The sequence below is a fragment of the Theropithecus gelada genome, chromosome 16, assembly GCF_003255815.1.
Source record: "Theropithecus gelada isolate Dixy chromosome 16, Tgel_1.0, whole genome shotgun sequence".
NCBI classification, from domain to species: Eukaryota; Metazoa; Chordata; class Mammalia; order Primates; family Cercopithecidae; genus Theropithecus; species Theropithecus gelada.
The window spans coordinates 73300917-73321253 of NC_037684.1; the positions used below are offsets into that span (position 1 = coordinate 73300917).

General features: G+C 46.2%; 1 protein-coding gene across 4 annotated transcripts in view; it reads right to left on the reverse strand.

Annotated features, from left to right (window-relative positions):
* Positions 1 to 20337, reverse strand: part of SPECC1 (sperm antigen with calponin homology and coiled-coil domains 1) — a 318611-nt gene that overhangs the window by 232100 nt on the left and 66174 nt on the right. For 2 of the 4 annotated variants that reach the window (XM_025361226.1, XM_025361231.1), the window contains exon 1: positions 7366 to 7418. The exons of 1 other annotated variant lie outside the window; for it this stretch is intronic. The gene's annotated coding sequence lies outside the window, so the exon portion shown is untranslated. Of the gene's footprint in view, positions 1 to 7365; positions 7419 to 19981; positions 20117 to 20337 lie in introns of those variants that run through there. One more of the 4 variants, XM_025361230.1, reaches the window with a different exon arrangement.

The following is a 20337-nucleotide window of genomic DNA, read 5'->3' on the forward strand; positions in this document are numbered from 1 at the left end:
GCTCCTCATCCATCCCCCTCCTGCCGCCCACACTCCCTTTTCCTGAGCATCTTCGGCTTCACTCCCATCATTGTTTTCCTGGGCTAGGCTTTCTATTTTGTACCCACCCATCAGCCATACACTTCTCCTCAAATCTCATCTTCTCAAATTTAAAATATACAATATAGGCTGGGAGTGGCTCACGCCTGTAATCCTAGTACTTTAGGAGGCCAAGGTGGGTGGATTGCCTGTGTTCAGGAGTTCGAGACCAGCCTAGGCAACATGGGGAGATCCCGTTTCACTAAAAATACAAAAAATTAGCTGAATGGGGTGGCGCACAACTGTAGTCCCAGCTACTCGGGGAACTGAGGCGTGAGAATCGCTTGAACCCAGGAGGCAGAGGTTGTAGTGAACCAAGATTGAGCCACTGTACTCCAGCGTGGGTGACAGAGGGAGACGCCATCTCCAAAAAAAGAGAAAAGAAAAGAAAAGAAAAGAAAGAAAGAAAAAGAAAAAAATGCACAATATGCTGCCCTCCGTCCACTTGCAGGAAGGACTCCTACTAGAAGGGGAGCAGGTGCACCCCTAGGCCCACTCCTAGTTTCTTCAGGCTTCCTCCCAATCCACTTCCCACCACTTCTACTACCTTCCTGTCATCCAGCCCCTCGGCCTGGCTCTCTGACCTAGGAAGTCAGTTCATTTACATAAACGCTGTCATGAGCTGAGAGCAGCTATCCTATTTCACTCTGAGCCTGGCAAGGCACTGCTAAATGCTCTATGTGAATGGCTCAGTAACCCTATGAGGTAAGGGTCACCTCCTGCTATGATCTGAATGTTCTCCCAGAATGTACATGTTGGAACCTAATCCCCACTGTGGTATTAGGAGGTAGGGCATCTGGGAGGCACAGCCCTCATCAATGCAATTAGTGCCTGAGGGAGCTTGTGAGGGCCCTGCAAGAGAACTCCGTTTATGAACCAGACAGCAGGCCCTTGCCAGACACCAAATCGAGTGGCACCTTGATCTTGGACGACGCAGCCTCCAGAACTGTGAGCAATAAATTTCTGTTGTTTATAAGCCACCCAGTCTACGGTATTTTTCTTATAGCAGCCTGAACAGACTAAGACATCTCCATTTCACAGGTGAGGAAACTTCATTTCCCCAAGACAGGTTAAGCAACGTACCCAAATCTCAGAGTTTATCATGGAGCCAAGATTCAAACCCAGTTTAAATTGGTTCCAAAACCTACATGCCTAAACACCAGGGACGGATGGCCTCTCTGAATAATCTTTGCTCCCCGGAGAGCACCAAGGCTGTAGATCAAATGCACCTGGTCCAAATTCAGCTCCACTGTTAACATTGTGAACTCAGCCATGCTTTTTGAACACGATTCTCTACATCTTCACCCAGTAAGATGGAGTTATCAGTGCCAACTTCGTAAAACTGTAATGACGAAAGGAGAACAGGTCCATCGGGTGCCAGACACACAAAAGGCTGTCGACAACTATGAGCCGCCCTCCGGACAAAAACTGTTGATGGTGTTCAACGGAGCGCTGCTCTGCCTTCTGACTCAGCAGCACGCAGTGATGGGTCAGTTAAATGTGTGTTCAGGGCAGGAGGCAGACAGACATACCAGATCCAAGGAACACGCTCTTCTACACAGAAAGACTATTTTCATTTGGAAATGTCAAAGAGAGAAAGAAGCGAGGGAAACGCACCTGCAGGGAAGACACTTCACAGCAATTAAAATTGCCCAGGGTTTAACAAATCCTGGCTGCTGAAAGAAAAACACAGGTGGGAATGCCAGCTGAGTCATCGTTTTCTTATGGATGTGAATTAGTCATACAAAATAAACAGGCTCCGGCCAAGTAGAAGACAGTGAAAAAAAGGTTTCTATTATTAATCTCATGATGTCCTAAAATCCTCACGAACACCACAAAGGATCACATCGACCAAGGAATTACAGTTCAATCTAGGACCCCCCTCCCTTGGTGGGGTGGGGGATGTCGTTCCAGGGGTGTTTTCTTTAAATTTTTCCAACATTTTATTTTCTTACCAAGTTTCTCTCCTCTCCAGAATAGTGTAAGACTTAAACTGCAACTCATAGATTTCACAGTGTAAAGTAGAAGAGAAAGGAGGGAGGGAGAAAAGGAGGGGAGAGGAAACCACTATTTAAGGAATACAATTAGGTGCTGGGCACCAGGGAAAGTCAGAGTCCACATATGTCTCCTGCTCCCTGAAAACATGCTGTTCTGCCACTAAATCGCTGCCTTCAGAGCCTGCATTGGAGGGTTATCTCGGGCCTCAGCTTCATTATCCTTTTAAGGCAAGAAATAGAAAGGCGATTGGGAAACCATTCTGGATGATCAGAAAATAATGACGAGTCTCCGGGAGTGGGAGAGGGCATTCCGGGCTCGGCGACAAGCACAATAAGCACTGGGAAGCGGAAGGCCAAAGCATTCAAGTCTGAGAACCAACAAAATAAGAATGTGCGCATAGCTCAATTGCCAAGGGACTCAGCAGGAAATAGAACGTAAGCGAACCACACATTGAAAATACTGAGCTGGAGCTTTTTGGAACATGGGTCGAATTTGCTCCTGACCTCTTCTACAGTAGTAGTTCTAAGCCCAAGGGGCACATGGCAATGTGCAGAGGCATTTATGGTGTGATAACTTGGGGTGCTACTGGCAGATCCCAGAGATGCTGCTAGACATCTGTAACCCAAAGGGGAGCCCCACAAGGAAGCATCTGGCCTACAATGTCAGCAGTGCCGTGGCGGAGGGACTTCCGGGGAAGAATGAGAGCCCTCGGACGCTGGCTCCTAGACCAACCGGCACGTGGCGTATCTGGTTAGCCTCCCACCTAACATGGAAACATTAACACTGAAAATCCGGTTGGGGCGCAGCTGATCGAATCCCAGACTTCAGCAAATGGCCACAGGAAATGCTTCAAAGCTGATTATTTCCCACGGTCTTGAGATGAAAAATCATCCCAATAGCCTCAGATTCCTTCTCGGTAAATAAGGAAAAGAACAGATTTCCATACAGCAGCAGAAGAAAAATTCCAGACTAAAATTCACTGGTCCCATCAGCAGAAGTCACTGGAAAAAAAGAAGTGATAAAAACAAAAACGAAATGGAAAAGAACATTTGTACATCACTAACCACACCACCTCAAACCTGGAAACAATCTTCAATAGCGGAATAAGAAACTATGGACGGCTGCCAGAAGGCGGAGACCCACAGGGAATAGGGTGTAATCTGGAATAAGAAACAGAGGCCGAGGCAGGTCCCAAATATGAAATGCAGACCCAAGAGAGAGGCTATAATCTGGCAGCTATATTGAGACCAAGAGCTCAGAATCACTGGTCTGCCACATCCTTCTGTCTCCAAAGCTGCCTCAAGCAACCAGCGTCCCAAAGAGCAAAGTGACCACTAATAAGTAGCATTACCTATAACGTAGCTTCACATCAAAGGATTAAAGTGAAGGAGCCAAGGCAGTAGGAAAAGGAGATGTAAATAAAATGCTTTAAGAGCCCTTTTTTTTTTTAGGTATAGTGTACAATAGTCTATTGAGAAGTAAACAGAATAAAAACGACAGTATAGGAGGGAACCAGAGACTTTCATATCTATCTGGGCTTCAGCATCTTGAGCCATATTTATCAAGTCCTGGCTCCGGGCCTTTGCACATGCAACTGCCTGTGCCTGGGATGCCAGCTGGGAAGCTGAAGTGAGCTGAGAAAGGAAGTGTTTACAAGGGTGTGGGCAGGGCTTGTAATGAAAAGGAGAAGCAAAAGGGTAAGTGCAGCATCCCAGAGCTAGGAAACCTCACACACATCCTCTCCCTCCCTCCAACCTGACAGCCAGTGCTGCCCATAGGCTCAGGGAAGGCATGGGACCTAAGTACAGTGTCTATGGTCGCCTGCCCTGGCGCAGAGCTGGAGGAAGAAGACAGAGAGGTGGAGTGGCAAACAGGAGGCCCAGGATGCCCGGCCAGCTCCCATGGCCCAGCTAACTTCAACACCACCTTCCAAAGTGTGCTCAAGTCTCTCCCCTCCAGAAAATCTTCCCCTAGTCTGATAGAGTCTCATAAGTATGCCTCTCCTTGTTGGTAAGCCCTTCCCAGGGGCAGCCTCCTGGCATCTGCCTGTGTACAGCCAGCCTCAGCCTGGGGCACAGAACAAACCCTGAATAACTAGCTTCAGCCCTGACTTCCCTATTTCTGTCATCGGCACAGCCTTTCCCTTGCTCTTCTAGACTCAAAACCTCAGAGTCATCTTGGACTCCTCTCTAGGGCTCCCATTTCTCAAATTCACGGCTGTCCAGGCCAGCAGATCAGAGGCCTGCAACATTTCCTGTAGGAGCCCTGTCTTTTTCTCCAGCACAGATTGGCATTAAGTCCCTCCTGGGCTCATCCGTTCCACATATTCAAGACAGATTTCTGAAAATTCAGCTGGGGTCAGTCATTTCCTGCTCAAAATCCTGCATTTTATCTTATTTACTCATTTGTTTTTTAAGAGATGGGGTCTTACTCCATTGCCCAAGCTGGAGTGCTGTGGCATAATCACAACTCACTACGGCCTCGACCTCCTGGGCCTCAGAGATCCTCCTGCCTCAGCCTCCCAAGTAGCTGGGACAACAGACGTGTTACCATGTCTGGCTAACTTTTTTTTTTTTTTTTTTGGTAGAGGCGAAATCTCACCTTGTTGCCTAGGCTGGTCTCAAACTCATGGACTCAAGTGATCCTCCCACCTCAGCCTCCCAAAGTGCTGGGATTACTGGCATGAGCCACTGCACTCAGCCCATTTTACTGTATTTTTAAGCTAACATTTAGCAACACCAACTAAGAGCCCGGCACCATGTTTAGCATTTTCCTACATCTTCTTTCATGTTTCTGACCACCCCATCAGATAGCTGCTGTCATCCCCATTTTACAGTTCAGCAACAAGGAAATGTCAAGGAGTTTGCTAACTCCCCCAACACGGCCCTCAGCAATGTCACTTCAGGCTGTGTGCCTAACCCTGGCCTACTGCTCCCCTTACACACCATCTTAGTCCATTTGGGTTCATACAACAAAAAACCGTAGACTGGGTAATTTATAAACAAGGCGAACTCATTGCTTACAGTTCTGGAGGCTGGGAAGTCCAAGACAAGGCACCAACAGATTCAGTGTCTGGTGAGGGCTCACTCTGCTGCACAGATGGTGCCTTCTTGCTGTGCCTCACATGGCAAAAGGGGCGAGGGAGCTCCTCAAGCCTCTTTTGCATAAGCACAATCCCATTCATGAGGGTGGAGCCCTCATGGCCGCCTTCCCAAAGGCCCCACCTCTTAATCCTATCACACAGGGTTTTAAGTTCCAATAGATAAATTTTGGGGGATATATCAACATTCAGACAATAGCATCCACCAAATTAAATGACAGCTTGCCTGAGCTTGGCTGAGCCACGCTGACCCCTTACTCCGCAGCGTAGCCAAAGAGGACTCTTCTCTGCGCTTCCAATGAAATTTGCGGTTCTCATCCTGGGATATTCACCGATCTGAGGGCCTCCCTGTGTGAATGTTTTATCCCCTCCTTTTAGGCTTATGCCAATCAAGACTTTCTTGCAAAATCTTTCTGATATTCCCACCTCTAAACCTCCAGAAAATCGTCTCTCTTCTGGAACTCCTAGGTCCGTGACCACTGCCCACTGCCTCTCACCCAGGTGCTGCAGCCTCCCCTCACCGGCTCTTGGCCTCTGCTCCTGACCACCGGTTAATGCCCATTCAGCAGCCATAGGAGTCTTTTCAAAGCACAAATCATGAACTGTCCACTTAAAAATGGTTAAGATGGTAAATTTCATGTTATGTGACTTTTTTTCATTAAAAGTTAAAAAATTAAGACACATACACAAAATCAGATCACATCACTCCCTACACAGAACCCCCAGTGGCTTCTCACTGCATTGGGATTGAAAGCCCAAGGTCTTCGTCCCGGCCCCAAGATCCTAGGCAGCCTGGCCCTGCCCACCTCCTCGCCTGGCCCTGATCACTCTCCCCAGCTCACCATGCTTCACGCGGGCCTCTCCCAGCTCCCTGAGTATGCGCGGCTAGTTCCCAAGGAAGAGCTCTGCCCCTGCTGTTCCCTCTGCCCAGAACGTTCCCCAGCTCCTCACACAGCAGGCTCCTTTCTCCTCCGTCAGTCTGTGTTCTAAGGTACTTCCTCTAGGAGGCGTCTTTCTTGCACGCTCTAGAGTAGCTCTCCCACCCCACCAAACAGCCCCCGGTTTATTTCTTCAGAGCCTTTATCACCAAACGAAGACTCTCACTGCCATCGATTATCTGCCATTGATTATCTGTCATGGGTTATCTGCCTTCCTGCGCCACTAGGGCAGGTCCGTGATAGCAGGGCCTTACCTCCCTTGTTCACCATCATGTTCCTGGCACATAGTAGGTGCTCAAAAAATATTAATGAATATTTAATGAATATTTAGATTCTGGCTTTCACTGAAGACATGCATATGGGTGTCTCCCTGCCCCTGCCACACCAGCCAGGGAGCTCCTACAAAGGTACACAGGTCCCAGCAGGCAGGAGCCACTCACTAAATAGGTGTTGAATTAATAGGCAAGCACAAAAGAGAACTGGAAGGCAATGACAATCCTTCTCTCATAAGACTTATAAATATCTCTAAACAGTTGAAAAAAAAAATAAAGTCCCCAGACTGCTTTCAGGATGAGAGCCCCATGGACATGAACATAGAGCCTTCCAGCACTACTACCTTGAAAACATTCATGTTGGCCAGGCGCGGTGGCTCAAGCCTGTAATCCCAGCACTTTGGGAGGCCGAGACGGGCGGATCACGAGGTCAGGAGATCGAGACCATCCTGGCTAACACGGTGAAACCCCGTCTCTACTAAAAAATACAAAAAACTAGCCGGGCGCAGTGGCGGGCGCCTGTAGTCCCAGCTACTCGGGAGGCTGAGGCAGGAGAATGGCGGGAACCCGGGAGGCGGAGCTTGCAGTGAGCTGAGATCCGGCCACTGCACTCCAGCCTGGGCGGCAGAGCGAGACTCCGTCTCAAAAAAAAAAAAAAAAAAAAAAAAAAAAAAAAGAAAACATTCATGTTGATGTGTAAGCATTAGTGTTATAAAACTTAATCTTGTTAACTCACAGTCATGCCTGAGAAACAGTTCCTAAATTTATTTCTGAAGGATGACTTTTAAAACTTTTGGTTTACACTCTAGTTTCACAGAAATAGTCAACAACGCTTTCCTATGCTATGGTTTCAGATTTAACCAGGCATCTTCACAGAAACATAATAAATGAATTTATGTTAGTAAATGCTTGTAAAGTGGGAACGGATGGTAACCATAGACTTAGGAACCTGATAATTTAAAGTATCAAGTCTGAGTACCTTATCTTTTATCCAACCTTTTCTGCTTCTTTGTTCCTAACTTAGGGGCCCCTAAGCCAAGTGGGGATATGGGCACAGCCCTGTGATGTCAGGGGCACAGCTTCCCAGGCAACAGGCAGGCCAGTTCTGTTTCATTCTGTTCTATTTCCTCTAGAAACAATGCAAGAACTACAGGGCATGCTGCCCCACCCACCCAGCAAAACCCCGTGTGCTCCACCATGCCTCCGTGCATTTGAACGATGAGGACCTGGGAGGGAGGGGACAAATCCTCTTGCCCAGCACTGCTGAGCACAGATGCAAAAAAAGGACCCTCCGTAGCAAGAGCCCCCACCCACGGGTGGAGAGGTCTGGTCCCTCACCACGTCCACTGCCCCTCCCTCAGCTCACTATACTTCAGTCACTCTGGCCTTCTGACCAGAGGAAGATAAAAGCAAGGAGGAGCCAGCCCGGCTCTGCAAACTCAGGAGAGGCAGGCTACAAATGCCGCATGCCCCTGGTGACACACACTGGCTGTATGGGACCCAACAAGAGAAGCCAGAGGGTGATCTCATAAATCCCCTAGTGGCTTAATTCGATGCACAGAAGCCTTAAGTCGTGAGACGCAGGGTCTCAACTGGACCCAACCACATTGAGTGCTGTGGCCTCGGCATGTGACGAGGCTGGCTGAGGAGGGTCCCTGGCAGTCTGTCTGTCTGTCTGTCTGTGGAAGTGAAGGGTCTCCTGGGATAACACTCGGCATGGGGGGAGAGAGAGGAGGTGGGAACAGGGCCATCAAGGCAATATGGAAAGAGCTACTTCCCCAAGAAATTGTGAGGTGTCCACCTTACTCATCATGGCCTTCTGGGGCGTGCTGAAGACTTGGCACTATGGCACCTCACAGCCACAGGGCAACGTGGCAGCAGTGGTGCCCAGGGTGGCGGAGGCAGCAGTGGGACCGCGGGCAGCAGAGGCCTTCAGTGCCATGGTCATGATGGCAGCAGCCATCCCAGAAAGTGCCTGGCCAGGTAGAGAAGGGAGAGGTGGCACATCAGCTTAGGCCTATTCATTTGCTTTGCTCCTGGGGACATCAGGAAGAAAGGAAGGGAACACAGAATTTTGCTGGAGCATCTCTAGTCGCAGAGGATGCAGGAACAAAATCTGGACCATCTCTGCATGGCCCTAACTCACGCTTGCATCCTGCCGTGGACACCCAGAGTGGTGGTGGATATCCCCTCCGCTGAACGGGGAAGAACAGGGAACGTCTGTCTCCTCGCACACCCAGTGGGAGGCAGCCATTGTTCAGAGCACCGTGAGTTCTGGATTTCCTTATTGTTGTCAGATAAAGTTAAATCACTGAATGCAGCTGATTTCCTTTTTGTTCTCGCATTCCTGAGATTTTCTTTTCTAACCCACAGGCTTTAGCTATATTCCTGCAGTGCCAGCTGGCTAATGAAAGCAACTGCTGTGCTTTGCAGGGTTAATTTATTCAGTGCCTGGAATATGCCCTATCCTTCGTCAGCATCAATCGCTTCTAGCATTGTGTTTTAAATATACACAGGAACCACAAATATGAGGGATAATTTTGCAGGCTGCTCCTGGGATTACCTTGTCATTACACGTTCCTTGCACAGGAGTAAGTCTACAAGGAACAGCAAGTACAGCAACTGCTATGTGATCTGTTTCCAGAGTGGGGGACAGAAACGGTTACATAACAGCACTTCCGCTGTCCCCTGTGGATGGGCCCTTTATGACACAGACACATCTGACTTTCAAAATGAAGCGAGACAGTTACCCCCGACCCTCAAAGAGCACAGCCTGAGCCATGCCATGAAGCCACCTCCACCTCCTCTTTGTTTCAGTGTAAGGCACACGGAGTGCTCAGGCCCCTGCTCCCTTCTGCCCACAACACCAAAAATATGACCAATAAAATAAGACAAAAAACATAGAAAACCACCTGATTAATGGGATATTGTCAAAATTTAAAACGTACGGTCTTCAAAAGACATTGTCAACAAAATGAAAAGACAAGCCATCGAATGGAAGGGAAATATCTGCAAAACACAAAACTGATAAAGTACTTGAATCTTGAATTATTAAATAATAACCATTTTTGTTATTATTTGTTACTTTTATTTATTATTTATTTATTTATTGGGACGGAGTCTTCCTCTTGTCACCCAGGATGGAGTGCAATGGCAGTGGCGTGGTCTCGGCTCACTGCGACCTCAGACTCCCGGGTTCAAGCGATTCTCCTGCCTCAATCTCCCGAGTAGCTGGGATTACAGGTGTGCACCACCACGCCCAGCTAATTTTTTATTTTTAGTAGAGACAGGGTTTCACCATGTTGGTCAGGCTGGTCTCAAACTCCTGACCTCAGGTGATCCGCCCGCCTCAGCCTCCCAAAGTGCTGAGATTACAGACATGAGCCATCGTGCCCTGCCTATTTGTTATTTTTGTTAAAAATAACAAAATGGTGTCCATATTAACAACAAAGAATAATAATAAAAAGCACAAGGCAATAAAAAATGACCAAAGATTTAAATAAAAACTTCACCAGAGGAGATATTTGGATGGCAAATAAACACATAAAAAAATGCTTGACATCATTAGTTATTAAGAAAATGCAGATGAAGCCATAAGAGCTATCACTACATACCTACTAGAATGGCTAAAAATTTAAAAACAAAACAAAACAATATCAAGTGCTGGCAAAGATATGGAGCAACTGGAACTCTAATACACTGCTGGTGGAAATGCAGAATGGTACAGCCACTTTGCAGTGCCGAAGTTTCTTAAAAATTAAACATATACAATCCACTAATCCCACTCTTCAGTATTTATCCAAGAGAAATAAAAATTTGTGTTCACACAAACATCTGTAATGCTAATGTTCATGGCAGCTGGATTCGTAACAGCAAAAGCCAAGCAACCTAACTCTCCCTCAACAGTGAGTGGATAAATAAACTGATGCATCCCCACGTTAGATTAGTACTCAGCAATAGAATGAACTCAGCAATAAAAGTGAATGAATAGCACACACACAAAAAGGATGTATTTCAAATGCACTATGCTAAGTGAAAAAAGCCTAAACTCAAAAGCCTACTTACTATCTACACAAATCTTATCCATCTTTAAGTCCCAGATCAAATGTTACTTCTCCCTTGTAGTCTTATCTGCCATCTCCCCACACCTACAAAAAGACCAACGTGATTTGGTGTTACTCTAAATTCCAAACATTTTGTCTATGTCCTCTCTTGTATGACTGTATACGCCAGTTATCATGTCTCTCTAACTAACTGGAAGCGCCAACTCTGATTCACCTTTGCATTTAAAAGCAAAGGCAGATCAGTGGCCTCACCAGCAGCTGGCCGGCATTCAGACTCCTTCTGCTGTGCCTGCTGCCTAGCATCTGGATCGATGCCTTGCATATGGGAAGTGTTCAGAAATTTTCTGTTTGATGAATTAACAAAAAATTAAATGTCCCAGGTGACCTGTGTCAGATATAGTTGGTGTGGTCAGCACTCAGAAAGAATAATACAGCCCAGGAGTCTGGACGAGATGGTCTCTTAATACTATTTTAGATGAATGAATGAATGAATGAATGAATGAATGAATGAATGAACACCAAAGGACAGAGCAACCAGTGCTAGAAAGAAGCCCACTAACAGGCTATGGTGTGTGAGCACAGCGGGTGCTAGAGGGGAAAGTGGTATCTCAGTGAGACCCTAGTCACAGGCTGAACTGTGTCCCTCCCCACCACCCCCTCCCTATGTTGAAGCCCTAACCCCTAATGTCTCAGAATGTAACTGTAATTGGAGAGAGGGTCTTTAAAGTGGTAATTAAGGTCATATGGGTGGGCCCTAATCCAATATTACTAGTGTGCATTTAAGAAAAGATTAGGACACAGGCACACACAGAGGAATAACCGTGTGAAGATACAAGGTGAATATATATATAGAGAGAGAGAGACAGGGTCTTGCTCTGTTGCCAAGGCTGGAGAGCAGTGGCATGATCATAGCTCACTGAAGCCTCAAACTCAACACTGAAGCGATCCTCCCACCTCAGCCTCTTGAATAGCTGGGACAACGTGCACACCACCACGCCTGGCTCATTTTTTTCTTTTTTTAGAAATGGGGTCTCACTGTGTTGCCCAGGCTGGTCTCAAACTCCTGTGCTGAAGCAATTCTCCTGCCTCAGCCTCCCAAAATAACACTTTGACCTTGACTCCAATGTCTGCTTCCAGTGCTGTGAGAAAATTACTGTCTGTTGTTTAAGACCTACAGTCTGTGATACTTTGTTGTGAGTGACCGAGCAGACTAACACAACTCTGAAGGAAGGTTAGGAGGTTGACATGTGAAAACTGGAGGAGAGGGCATTCCAGGTAAGAAGAGGAGCACCCCCAAAAGCAGGCAAAGAGCGGTGCTGTTTGGCCACAGCGGGCGAGCACGGTGGAAGTTATGCAGAATAGTGCTGGAAAACAGGGTGGCAGCGGATGGCAGAGGCCCAGAATGGCAGGTTAAAGAGCTGAGACTTTGAGGGTGCCTTTTCCTTATGTGACTGGTGGCAACTCAGTATCATCTGTGATGGAAGGAGGCAGTGGGCACAACAGGAGGAGTCTGAACGGCTAGCTGGCTGCAGGTGGGGCCACCGCGGCCTAAACTGGCACACATGGGCCCCAGGGGCTCCTGGGGTGGCTTTGGGGGCAGCAAAGGTTTGTTGATTGAAAAGTTATGTGTGTGTTATAATGTGGGAAACTCAGGGCCACAGCACGGCTCACCTGTGAAAAGTTACAGCACAGATCAGAGCAACAAACACATCATGAGATCCTGAGGCCCAGAATACTGCACCTGTGGGCTCTACATTCCGGACAGATCCCAGTCCACCCCAATCTTCCAGATGCCACTACCCCTCAAATTCACCTCCATCCTCTCCTCAGCCCTCTCCCTCCGCCTGGCTAATCTTTCCACACTAACCACAGTGATCCTTTAGAAATGTAGGTCAGATCCCATCACTCCTCTGCTCAGAGCCCTCCAGTGGGTCCCTGTGTCCCTTGGAATAAAACCCAGGCTTCCTACCATGGTTCACACGCACACCCGCATCCCCACTCCCCAGGCCCTCTTCTCCCCTTCACTCCCAGGGCCCTGCTGCACTGGGAAAGAAACACCAGGCTCAAAAGGAGTCATGGGAATTCACTCGTTTACACAAACAGCTGGGGACTGTCTCATTCATTTGTTAGCTGGAGAATCATTCTGGAAGCACCTCCTGTACCTAGGCACTGCAGTAGGCACCAGGACACAGGATGGGCAAAACCAAACACCACCCCTCCCCACCTGGGGCTCACCATCCGGTGTAGGGAACTATCAAATGGCCTTGGAAATACCAGACATCAACTGGGAAACCTCTACTAAAAAAAAGGCACTGTGTGACTTTTTAGAGCCTATCCAAGGGGCGCAGGACCCAGGGGGGAGGAAAAGACCCTTTGGTGACCCTCCCAGGATAATAAGCATGAACTGGATGACAAGAGGGACAGAAACCCACAGGCACAGGGAACAGCAAAGTGAGGAGGAGGGATACTGTGGCAGGAAGGAGAAAGCAAGTGTGGGGTGGGGATTTCAAGTTCCTGCAGCTACAGGGGTGAGGCCGGTGAGCAGGACCACCCCCACCTGCACTGATCCCATCATGTGGGCCCGGCCCTCCTCAGGATGGCCAAGGGAATGCCCAAATCTCTCAGCATCCCAAGCCAGCTCACAAAAGCCGCTGTGCCGCTTCTTGTCCTGGGGCTCCTTCCATGCAGCAAAGGCTCGCAGGCAGCGCAGGAGAAGCCAGGAGGACTTCCTTTCCCTATGTTCAGACCTCATCAGTGAGACCCAGAGAGGCTCTCAAGCTCCCAGACTCAAGACAACCCGAGACCCTCCCCCGAGGATCGCATTCTTTACCTACTGCGAAACCTCCCCGAGTCTGCCTTCCCCAGCAGGCAGCAAGGCAGGCCCCTTGTTGCTCCTCTGCCCCAAGCCATTTATTGTGGGCACTTGTGGATCTTTTCGTTACAAGGAGGCCCGTTACCGTAGCAACCAGGTGTGGCTCCCGCAGTCTGTCTCAGAGGGGCCCTCTGATCCCCCGAGTTGTAATGTGTTGCTGGCTTATCTCATTCTTGTAATCAAACAAAATAAATACATGCTCTGCAGTCTCTCCCTCTTTCGGTGATCTCTTTCCTACAGTGTCCTCCCTGAGTTCACTGACAAGAGAGTCCCCCTCTGCCAGCTAAATATCTAATCCTAATACATTCCCTTTCGCCCACATAAATAGCATCCCTCTGTGATCAAAGCAACCCCATCCACGCCTTCTAGACCACGTTCAGAGTTTTGCCTTCATTACTTATCATCTTCACTTGCAAATTTAGCATCATTTCATTTTCATTGTTTCTCACGGTTAAGTCCTTTCAAGATCCATTAATAATGTTAAGTCAATTTTAGGAACTGTAATAAGTAATGGTAGTTGACAATGGCAACAACTGTGAAAAGAGGCATAAAAGAACCAAAATCTGGGAAACAGGGGTCCCAGTGAAAGGAATGAAGATATGGCGGTAGGGGTGTGGAGAAAGGGATGGAATGGGAGAGACTGGAGTGACGCAGGCTCTCCTCAGAGGACCCTAGTTTCCTTGCGCCTCCTGACCACCCAGGGAAAGGATCCCTCCTCTGTGACTCTCCACCACAGCCCCCAACAGCAGCTTCACAGCTACCATCACAGTCAGTGATATAATTCATCAGTATTTACTGTCCCTCCTCCCCAACCCATGCGTAGGTCCCTAGAGACTGGCACGTTCTCTCTTGCTCACCCTTATCTCCCGAGGGCCTGGCACACTGCCCAGCTCAGACTGGGTGCTGGATGTCTGCTGGGTGGATAATGGATGAAGAGCTTATTTTGAACCTCAGATGACCGTTTTTTAAACTAGAGAGGCTGGACACAGTGGTTCACGCCTGTAATCCCAGCACTTTGAGAGATCAAGGTGGGAGGATCACTTGAGCCCAGGAGTTCAAGAACAGCCTGTAGAAAGCCTCTATACCTACAAATAAATAAATAAGCCAGGCATGGTGGTGCACACCTGTAGTCCCTACTCAGGAGGCTACTCAGGAGGCTGATGTGGGAAGACCTCCTGAGCACAGGAGGTTGAGACAGAAGTGAGCTATCTGATCACTGCACTCCAGCCTGGGTAACAGAAGAGACCCTGTCTCTAAAAATAAATACAAAAATAATAAATCAATAAACCAGAGATAAGGAACACAGGATGGAAAAGAAAATGAGGAGAACAGTGCCTCAGGGGGCGTCTACGAGCCGTGTGTAGGAACGCAACTGCACAAAGCCTGAAAACAGGGACAGGAGATGGAAGAGGTCAGCACCCATCAATAAAGCAGCTTTTCCTCCATGTCTCTTGGGTGGCTTCCTTTTCTAAAACATAAGTTAAGACCTTTAAAGCATCTTTAAACACTGCCACCAAATGCTTATTCTTCCCAAAATCTGTCACTCGCTTTCCCAACCTTGAGCTTCTACAGCTAGCATCCTGTTCCCAAGATTCTTCTTGCCTGTGGGTCTGGAAAATTGTCTGTTTGTTTACTTTATACAAATACACAAATTCAGACTCATGAAATATTCAAACACAGGAGGATATCTAGCAAGAGGAAAAAGCAACCTGCCCTAATTCTACTTCCCTCTCCAGAGGTGACACAGGAAACAACAGTTTGATATCACACATCCATTGCTTTTTATTAAATGAATTTTTATGTACATACAAATAAAAATATATAGCTTATATTTTTAACACAAATATGTTTATATTGTTTATGTTTACTTAAAAACATGTACAGTGCTTTTCTAAGACAAATCAAAGGTAAGCATATTTTACCTTTTGATAGATTTTATAAATTTGCCATACAAAAAAGCTTTACTAATTTTTGTTCCCATTAGTGATGACTGCCAGTGCCTATCTTCCTATGTTCTCTCCACACTGCAATATTATTCATATTTTCCATTTTTGCCAATATGTTGCATGGGAAATGACATTTCATGAGTATTTGGATTTGCATTTCTATGACTATTATTGAGGTTGAACATTGTATGTTTATTGGCCTTCTATATTCCTTCTTCTAGGAATTGCTTTTTTATAACCTTTGCCCATTTTTCTCTGGTGTGTTTTTTCTAGTTGATTGCTGGAATCATTTATTATGAGTAGTACTCTTTGTGGTACGTGGGCTGCATGTATTTCTCTCGGCCACATACCTGTCTTTCAGTGTATCAAGTTTTTAGCATACGGCGACTCAAACGTGTCATTCTTTCCCTCTGTGGCTAACACAACCTTTCCTGTCTCCCAAGATTACGTGAAAGGTTGTCTTAAGCCATAGAGGGAAAGAATGACATGTTTGACTCTATAAAAATACGAATGTATTTTTACGTATATATGTAATATAATCCATACTCATGTATATAAAGTCATCTCTATATGCCTCAGATAGTCTCTCTACACATCTACCTGCACCAATACTTTTTCGGTGTGTGTGTTTTAATTTAGCTTTTATTTCCTCACTCCAACAACCCTATGGAATAGATACTATTATTAATTTTATCCCCATTTTACAGATAATAAGACTGAGGGACAGATAAGTTAAGGCTGAGCCATCTGCCTCCAGTGCCCATGGGCTTAACCAGAATCCTATGTTCACTCAGTACTACTCCACACAACTCATTTTCTCTCCATATCATAAAAGCAACAGGCTGGGTGCGGTGGCTCATGCTTGTAATCCCAGCACTTTGGGAGGCTGAGACAGGTGGATCACCTGAGGTCAGGAGCCCGAGACCAGCCTGGACAACATGGCAAAACCCCATCTCTACTAAAAATACAAAACTTAGCCAGGCGTGGTGGCAGGCACCTGTAATCCCAGCTACTCAAGAGGCTGAGGCAGGAGAATCACTTGAACCCGGGAGGCAGAGGTTGTGGTGAGACAAGATTGCACCACTGTACTTCAGCCTGGGCCACATAGCAAAATTCCATCTCAAAAAAAAAAAAAAAGCAACAAAAGTTATCACAGTGTGATAATGGCGTAGAAATAGATTGCTCCTGTAAATAATCAAATAATCCAGAAAAATCATATAATAGAAAAGCTGGAGATATATAAAGAAAAAATCATAAAATATTAGAAAACATAAGGGTGGCTCATAAATGATACTGGAAAAACTGGTTAGCATTTTTTAAAGTCAGTTTAAATTTACTTTCACATCATCCGTGAAAGAAAATACTAGAAGAAAATAAACGACTTAAAAACAGAGAAATTAGATCTCTAATATAGAAGACTTACCAAAAAAAATGAACCAATTTGACTATATAAAAATGTTAAATGACTGCATGTGTTTTAAAAACTCATTTTAAAAAGGTAAACAATAGACTGGGGAAAATAACTGACAAAAATACGGCAAATAAATCTTACCCATATAAATCGGCCCCAAAAAGCCAGTATTATGATCCTATAAAATGATCAAAAGAGAAAGTACAACTTATAAACAAGCACGTAAAAAATGTTCAGCCTAGTTGTATTAAAAGAAATGCAAAATACCATAAAGAGGTTCGGTTCTGTTTTTCTTACTCTTTTTTCCCCATGATGCTGTTGGCTGGTGGAATGGATGAAATTGAATGAATGCTCCAACACACTGTGTTGATAGAAAGTAATTTAGCAACACATACCAAGCACCATTAAAATGGTTATGCCCTTTTACCCAGTAATCTCACATCTGAAACTCTACCCTACAGATACAATCCAAAAACATAAGGAAAGTTCCATGGACAAAGACAGTTACTAATCTACTACTTATAATAGCAAAAAACAAAAACAAAAAAAAAAGAAAAGCAACCTAATTTTAAAAAACAGGGAAGAGTTAAATAATTTATGGACCAATCACTTAATAAAATATTTTATGCCATTAAATAATTGTCAAACTAGGCTGGGTGCAGTGGCTCATCCCTGTAATCCCAGGACTTTAGAAGGCCAAGGCAGGCAGACCGCTTCAACTCAGGAGCTCAAGACCAGCCTGGGAACCATAGTGAAACTCCATCTCTACCAAAAATACAAAAATTAGCTGGGCATGGTGGCACACGCCTGTAATCCCAGCTACCTGGAAGGCTGAGGTGGGAGGGTAGCTTGAGGCTGGGAGGCGGAAGTCACAGTGAGCTGAGATCGCGGTACTGCACTCCAACCTGGGCGACAGAGAGAGATTCTGTCTCAAAAGAATAATAGAGTAATAATTGTGAAACTATATAACATTTTTAAAGCCTTATGCTATAATATCTAGTTGTACAGGTAGAAAGAAATATATAATTTTTTTAGAGACAGGATCACACTCCGTCACTCAGAGTGAAATGCAGTGGTGAGATCATAGTTCATTGTAACCTCGAATTCCTAGGCACGAGTGATCCTCTGGAGTAGCTGGGACTACAGGCATGCAACACCACAGCTGGCTAATTATTTATTTTCTTATTTTAATTTTTATTTTTTTGAGACAGGGTCTTGCTCTGTTGGCCAAGGTGAAATGCAGTGGCATGATCACAGCTCACTGCAGCCTCAACCTCCTGATTTCAAGCGATCCTCTTACATCAGCCTCTTGAGTAGCTGGCGCTACAGGTGCATATCACCACACCCAGCTTGTGTTTTGATTTTTCTGTAGAGATGAGCTATCACTATGTTGCCCAGGCTGGTCTTGAACTCCTGAGCTCAAGCAATCTACCTGCTTCAGCCTCCCACAGTGCTGGGATTACAGGCATGACCTACCGTGCCCAGCCCTGGCTAATTTTTTTTTTCTTTTTATTTTGGAGACAGTGGCCTTGCTATGTTTCCCAGGCTGGTCTCGAACTCCTGGTCTCAAGCAATCCTCCTTCTTCTCCTCCTGAGTAGCTGGGATTTCAGGTGCGAGCCACCACACCCAGCAAGAAATACAGAAATTTTAACAGTTGGTTTAGGGTGTGGGATTAAGTTACTATTTTCTCCAATTTCTGAATTTACTGAAATGCCATATCAGAGCACGAGCTCTGGATTGAGAGACACTTGCATCCCCATCCTGGCTGCACCACTCACCTACCTGTCACCCATCTCTCTGACCTCTGGGATTACACCTGTAATCCCAGCACTTTGGGAGGCCAAGGCAGGTGGATCACCTGAGGTCAGAAGTTCGAGACCAGCCTGGACAATGTGGTGAAACCCTGTCTCTACTAAAAATACAAAAATTAGCTGGGCATGGTGGCATGCGCCTGTAGTCCCAGCTATTCGGGAGGCTATGACAGGAGAATCACTTGAACTCAGGAGGCAGAGGTTGCAGTAAGCCAAGATCAAGCCACCACACTCCAGCCTGGGTGACAACAGCGAGGCTCCGTCTAAAAAAAAAAAAAGTTAACACATTGGAAAAATAAAATTGGAATGAGGAATGATACTTCACAAGTGGTGGTTTATTTCAATTTCACGTTTTCAAATGAGTTTAGTATTGCTTATTTTGCACCCCCTCTCCTGCCTTGGGGGCTCCTCCGTTTGGACAGCCTTGCATGTTAACTCACTTGGTAAAGGAAAGGTTAAAGGAAGTGAAACACGGCTACTATAAAACAGAACCACAGAGACACAGAGTCCATGGAGCTGAGCTATAAAGGAGCAGAAGCAGCCACACCAGTGAGTTCTGCAGCAGGAGCAGCACCTTCGCATTCTATCGAGAAGGGGCAGAAGCCACATTTCCCAAGAAAACTTAGTGTGGACCTCCTGCACCGCTAAGCTAAACATTTTATTCCAATAGGAAATTAGAGTCAGTGGGACAAGGAAATAAAAAGCAAAAACTTAATTTCTAGAAACAGAGTGGGTAAGAGAGATTTTAAGGTATCTTCAGCCCTGTGAGGGGGTATGGAGGAAAACGGTCTCAAGCAACCATATAATAAATAACTTCTCAGAAAAGCCGCCAACTTTATCATATTATTGCTTGAAATTCTGCCATCTGGGCTTCACAAGCATCTCATTTCAGACCCTAACACGATGCATGTATTGCCCAGATGTTGAGCACTGGGACATTATCAGACCCTCTGCCAGATGACAGGGCACACTACAGTGCTGATCTCCAAGGGGAGATGACTCGAGAACGTTCCAGGGGCTAAGCACTAGTTAAGTGGGTGGTTCTCTTCACAGGACCTTAGACATCCCACACTTGGCAAAAAGAATGCACAGAAGCAGCCCTATTCACCCTGGATGGGAAAATAATCTACACCCTGCTACTAATTAGTACTCACAGCGCTTCTTTTCTAAAGAACTTCATATATTTACTTGAAGTCGGCATTAATCATCCTTTCCTTGCAAGATGAAACAGGTGACAAGCAGCGAGAAGACCATTTTATTTCAAGACATCAGAAGATGGGTTTCAAATCCTTTTTCAGCCCCCCCAAAATCATGCATGTGTCATTAACTTATCCAGTCCATGCACCACGGGAGAATGTATTCATACTGCCTTAGTCACACCAAGATCCACTGGGTCTGTAAGACATTGTACCTAAAGCAGAAGCACCTCTTCCCCAGCTATCCTAAGATTTTCCATCTCTGTCTTAAATAATAACCAACCATGTACTTACTGCAAAACTCTGCTTCTCCTGCTTCTCGGGAGCTGCCGACCTCAATCAGCAAGTCAGCCACTCTATTCTGAGTTTGGTGCTGGCCTGGGAGGAAAACCACACTCAGAGGGGGCTGGGCAGAGAGCGCTTGAGCAACGCTTCACTCAGGAAGCAGGCGGGCTCTGCTCTCCCCAAGTTCTGATGGCCTCTCCCCCTCTCTCTCCTGCCTCTCACAATCTCTCTCTCTTCTCTTTCTTACACGCACACATGCACAAAGTGCAAAATCATATTTCCATCCTACTTGGTCCTCAATGCTTAATTTGTACCTCTCCAAAACGTAAGGGTTTCAAGATGTAGGCTGGCTAGCTTTTTGCTGA